The sequence below is a fragment of the Pleurodeles waltl genome, chromosome 11 (assembly GCF_031143425.1).
Source record: "Pleurodeles waltl isolate 20211129_DDA chromosome 11, aPleWal1.hap1.20221129, whole genome shotgun sequence".
Classification (NCBI taxonomy): domain Eukaryota; kingdom Metazoa; phylum Chordata; class Amphibia; order Caudata; family Salamandridae; genus Pleurodeles; species Pleurodeles waltl.
Window position 1 is genome coordinate 236,758,316 of NC_090450.1, and position 6,000 is coordinate 236,764,315.

Consider the following 6,000-nt stretch of genomic DNA (forward strand, 5'->3'; position numbering starts at 1 on the left):
TCTCAGATTCCAGAACTTTCTGGCACCGAAATATGAGGAAAAATAGTTTTTTTAGCCACATTTTGAGGTTTGCAAAGGATTCTGGGTAACAGAACCTGGTGAGAGCCCCACAAGTCACCCCATCTTGGATTCCCCTAGATGTCTAGTTTTAAACAATGCATAGGTTTGGTAGGTTTCCCTCGGTGCCAGCTGACCTAGAGGACAAAATCCACAGGTAGGTACTTCGCAAAAAACACCTCTGTTTTCTTTGGGAAAATGTGATGTGTCCACATTGTATTTTGGGGCATTTCCTGTCGTGGGCACTAGGCCTACACACACAAGTGAGGTATCATTTTTATCGGGAGACTTGGGGGAACGCTGGGTGGAAGGAAATTTGTGGCTCCTCTCAGATTCCAGAACTTTCTGTCACCGAAATATGAGGAAAACGTGTTTTTTAGCCAAATTTTGAGGTTTGCAAAGGATTCTGGGTAACAGAATCTGGACAGAGCCCCACAAGTCACCCCATCTTGGATTCCCCTAAGTGTCTAGTTTTCAAAAATGCATAGGTTTGGTAGGTTTTCCGTAGATGCCGGCTGAGCTAGAGGCCAAAATCCACAGGTAGGCACTTTGCAAAAAACACCTCTGTTTTCTGTGGGAAAATGTGATGTGTCCACGTTGTGTTTTGGGGCATTTCCTGACGCGGGCACTAGGCCTACCCACACAAGTGAGGTATCATTTTTATCGGGAGACTTGGGGGAATGCTGAGTGGAAGGAAATACATTTGTGGCTCCTCTCAGATTCCAGAAGTTTCTGTCACCGAAATATGAGGAAAAAGTGTTTTTTTAGCCACATTTTGAGGTTTGCAAAGGATTCTGGGTAACAGAACCTGGTGAGAGCCCCACAAGTCACCCCATTTTTGATTACCTTAGGTGTCTAGTTTTAAAAAATGCATATGTTTGGTAGGTTTCAATATGTGCCGGCTGAGCTGGAGGCCAAAATCCACAGGTAGGCACTTTGCAAAAAACACCTTTGTTTTCTTTGGGAAAATGTGATGTGTCCACGTTGTGTTTTGGGGCATTTCCTGTTGCAGGCACAAGGCCTACCCACACAAGTGAGGTACCATTTTTATTGGGAGACTTGGGGGAACACTGGATGGAAAGACATTTGTGGATCCTCTCAGATTCCAGAACTTTCTGGCACCGAAATATGAGGAAAAAGTGTTTTTTTAACCACATTTTGAGGTTTGCAAAGGATTCTGGGTAACAGAACCTGGTGAGAGCCCCACAAGTCACCCCATCTTGGATTCCCCTAGATGTCTAGTTTTAAACAATGCATAGGTTTGGTAGGTTTCCCTCGGTGCCAGCTGACCTAGAGGACAAAATCCACAGGTAGGTACTTCGCAAAAAACACCTCTGTTTTCTTTGGGAAAATGTGATGTGTCCACGTTGTATTTTGGGGCATTTCCTGTCGCGGGCACAAGGCCTACCCACACAAGTGAGGTACCATTTTTATTGGGAGACTTGGGGGAACGCTGGATGGAAAGACATTTGTGGCTCCTCTCAGATTCCAGAACTTTCTGGCACCGAAATATGAGGAAAAAGTGTTTTTTTAGCCAAATTTTGAGGTTTGCAAAGGATTCTGGGTAACAGAACCTGGTGAGAGCCCCACAAGTCACCCCATCTTGGATTCCCCTAGATGTCTAGTTTTAAACAATGCATAGGTTTGGTAAGTTTCCCTCAGTGCCGGCTGACCTAGAGAACAAAATCCACAGGTAGGTACTTCGCAAAAAACACCTCTGTTTTCTTTGGGAAAATGTGATGTGTACAATTTGTGTTTTGGTGCATTTCCTGTTGCAGGCGCTAGGCCTACCCACACAAGTGAGGTATCATTTTTATCAGGAGGCTTTGGGGAACGCTGGGTGGAAGGAAATTTGTGGCTCCTCTCAGATTCCAGAACTTTCTGTCACCGAAATATGAGGTAAAAGTGTTTTTTAGCCACATTTTGAGATTTGAAAAGGATTCTGGGTAACAGAATCTGGTGAGAGCCCCACAAGTCAACCCATCTTGGATTTCCCTAGGTGTCTAGTTTGCAAAAAGCCATAGGTTTGGTAGGTTTCCCTAAGTGCCGGCTGAACTAGAGAACAAAATCCACAGGTAGGTACTTCGCAAAAAACACCTCTGTTTTCTTTGGGAAAATGTGATGTGTACAAGTTGTGTTTTGGTGCATTTCCTGTTGGAGGCGCTGGGCCTACCCACACAAGTGAGGTATCATTTTTATCAGGAGGTTTTGGGGAACGCTGGGTGGAAGGAAATTTGTGGCTCCTCTCAGATTCCAGAACTGTCTGTCACCGAAATATGAGGAAAAAGTGTTTTTTAGCCAAATTTTGAGGTTTGCAAAGGATTCTGGGTAACAGAATCTGGAGAGAGCCCCACAAGTCACCCCATCTTGGATTCCCCTAAGTGTCTAGTTTAAAAAAATGCATAGGTTTGGTAGGTTTTCCCTAGATGCCGGCTGAGCTAGAGGCCAAAATCCACAGGTAGGCACTTTGCAAAAAACACCTCTGTTTTCTGTGGGAAAATGTGATGTGTCCACGTTGTGTTTTGGGGAATTTCCTGTCGCGGGCACTAGGCCTACCCACACAAGTGAGGTATCATTTTTATCGGGAGACTTAGGGGAATGCTGAGTGGAAGGAAATAAATTTATGGCTCCTCTCAGATTCCAGAAGTTTCTGTCACCGAAATATGAGGAAAAAGTGTTTTTTTAGCCACATTTTGAGGTTTGCAAAGGGTTCTGGGTAACAGAACCTGGTGAGAGCCCCACAAGTCACCCCATCTTTGATTCCCTTAGGTGTCTAGTTTTAAAAAATGCATAGGTTTGGTAGGTTTCAATATGTGCCGGCCGAGCTGGAGGCCAAAATCCACAGGTAGGCACTTTGCAAAAAACACCTTTGTTTTCTTTGGGAAAATGTGATGTGTCCACGTTGTGTTTTGGGGCATTTCCTGTTGCAGGCACAAGGCCTACCCACACAAGTGAGGTACTATTTTTATTGGGAGACTTGGGGGAACGCTGGACGGAAAGACATTTGTGGATCCTCTCAGATTCCAGAACTTTCTGGCACCGAAATATGAGGAAAAAGTGTTTTTTTAACCACATTTTGAGGTTTGCAAAGGAATCTTGGTAACAGAACCTAGTGAGAGCCCCACAAGTCACCCCATCTTGGATTCCCCTAGATGTCTAGTTTTAAACAATGCATAGGTTTGGTAGGTTTCCCTCGGTGCCAGCTGACCTAGAGGACAAAATCCACAGGTAGGTACTTCGCAAAAAACACCTCTGTTTTCTTTGGGAAAATGTGATGTGTCCACGTTGTATTTTGGGGCATTTCCTGTCGCGGGCACAAGGCCTACCCACACAAGTGAGGTACCATTTTTATTGGGAGACTTGGGGGAACGCTGGATGGAAAGACATTTGTGGCTCCTCTCAGATTCCTGAACTTTCTGTCACCGAAATATTAGGAAAAAGTGTTTTTTAGCCAAATTTTGAGGTTTGCAAAGGATTCTGTGTAACAGAATCTGGAGAGAGCCCCACAAGTCACCCCATCTTGGATTCCCCTAAGTGTCTAGTTTTCAAAAATGCATAGGTTTGGTAGGTTTTCCCTAGATGACGGCTGAGCTAGAGGCCAAAATCCACAGGTAGGCACTTTGCAAAAAACACCTCTGTTTTCTGTTTGAAAATGTGATGTGTCCACGTTGTGTTTTGGGGCATTTCCTGTCGCGGGCACTAGGCCTACCCACACAAGTGAGGTATCATTTTTATTGGGAGACTTGGGGGAACGCTGGGTGGAAGGAAATCTGTGGCTCCTCTCAGATTCCAGAACTTTCTGTCACCAAAATATGAGGGAAAAGTGTTTTTTTAGCCAAATTGTGAGGTTTGCAAAGGATTCTGGGTAACAGAACCTGGTGAGAGCCCCACAAGTCACCCCATCTTTGATTCTCTTAGGTGTCTAGTTTTAAAAAATGCACAGGTTTGGTAGGTTGCCTAGGTGGCGGCTGAGCTAGAGGCCAAAATCCACAGGTAGGCACTCTGCAAAAAACACCTTTGTTTTCTTTGGGAAAATGTGATGCGTCCACGTTGTGTTTTGGGGCATTTCCTGTTGCAGGCACAAGGCCTACCCACACAAGTGAGGTACCATTTTTATTGGGAGACTTGGGGGAACGCTGGATGGAAAGACATTTGTGGCTCCTCTCAGATGCCAGAACTTTCTGGCACCGAAATATGAGGAAAAAGTATTTTTTTAGCCAAATTTTGAGGTTTGCAAAGGATTCTGGGTAACAGAACCTGGTGAGAGCCCCACAAGTCACCCCATCTTGGATTCCCCTAGATGTCTAGTTTTAAACAATGCATAGGTTTGGTAGGTTTCCCTCGGTGCCAGCTGACCTAGAGGACAAAATCCACAGGCAGGTACTTCGCAAAAAACACCTCTGTTTTCTTTGGGAAAATGTGATGTGTCCACGTTGTATTTTGGGGCATTTCCTGTCGCTGGCACTAGGCCTACACACACAAGTGAGGTATCATTTTTATCGGGAGACTTGGGGGAACGCTGGGTGGAAGGAAATTTGTGGCTCCTCTCAGATTCCAGAACTTTCTGTCACCGAAATATGATGAAAAAGTGTTTTTTAGCCAAATTTTGAGGTTTGCAAAGGATTCTGGGTAACAGAATCTGGAGAGAGCCCCACAAGTCACCCCATCTTGGAGTCCCCTAAGTGTCTAGTTTTCAAAAATGCATAGGTTTGGTAGGTTTTCCCTAGATGAAGGCTGAGCTAGAGGCCAAAATCCACAGGTAGGCACTATGCAAAAAATACCTCTGTTTTCTGTGGGAAAATGTGATGTGTCCACATTGTGTTTTGGGGCATTTCCTGTTGCAGGCACAAGGCCTACCCACACAAGTGAGGTACCATTTTTATTGGGAGACTTGGGGAAACGCTGGATGGAAAGACATTTGTGGCTCCTCTCAGATTCCAGAACTTTCTGGCACCGAAATATGAGGAAAAAGTGTTTTTTTAGCTTCATTTTGAGGTTTGCAAAGGATTCTGGGTAACAGAACCTGGTGAGAGCCCCACAAGTCACCCCATCTTGGATTCCCCTAGATGTCTAGTTTTAAACAATGCATAGGTTTGGTAGGTTTCCCTCGGTGCCAGCTGACCTAGAGGACAAAATCCACAGGTAGGTACTTCGCAAAAAACAACTCTGTTTTCTTTGGGAAAATGTGATGTGTCCACGTTGTATTTTGGGGCATTTCCTGTCGCTGGCACTAGGCCTACACACACAAGTGAGGTATCATTTTTATCAGGAGACTTGGGGGAACGCTGGGTGGAAGGAAAGTTGTGGCTCCTCTCAGATTCCAGAACTTTCTGTCACCGAAATATGAGGAAAAAGTGTTTTTTAGCCAAATTTTGAGGTTTGCAAAGGATTCTGGGTAACAAAATCTGGAGAGAGCCCCACAAGTCACCCCATCTTGGATTCCCCTAAGTGTCTAGTTTTCAAAAATGCATAGGTTTGGTAGGTTTTCCCTAGATGACAGCTGAGCTAGAGGTCAAAATCCACAGGTAGGCACTTTGCAAAAAACACCTCTGTTTTCTGTGGGAAAATGTGATGTGTCCACGTTGTGTTTTGGGGCATTTCCTGTCGCGGGCACTAGGCCTACCCACACAAGTGAGGTATCATTTTTATTGGGAGACTTGGGGGAACGCTGGGTGGAAGGAAATCTGTGGCTCCTCTCAGATTCCAGAACTTTCTGTCACCAAAATATGAGGAAAAGGTGTTTTGTTAGCCAAATTTTGAGGTTTGCAAAGGATTCTGGGTAGCAGAACCTGGTGAGAGCCCCACAAGTCACCCCATCTTTGATTCCCTTAGTTGTCTAGTTTTCAAAAATGCATAGGTTTGGTAGGTTTCCCTAGGTGGCGGCCGAGCTAGAGGCCAAAATCCACAGGTAGGCACTCTGCAAAAAACACCTTTGTTTTCTTT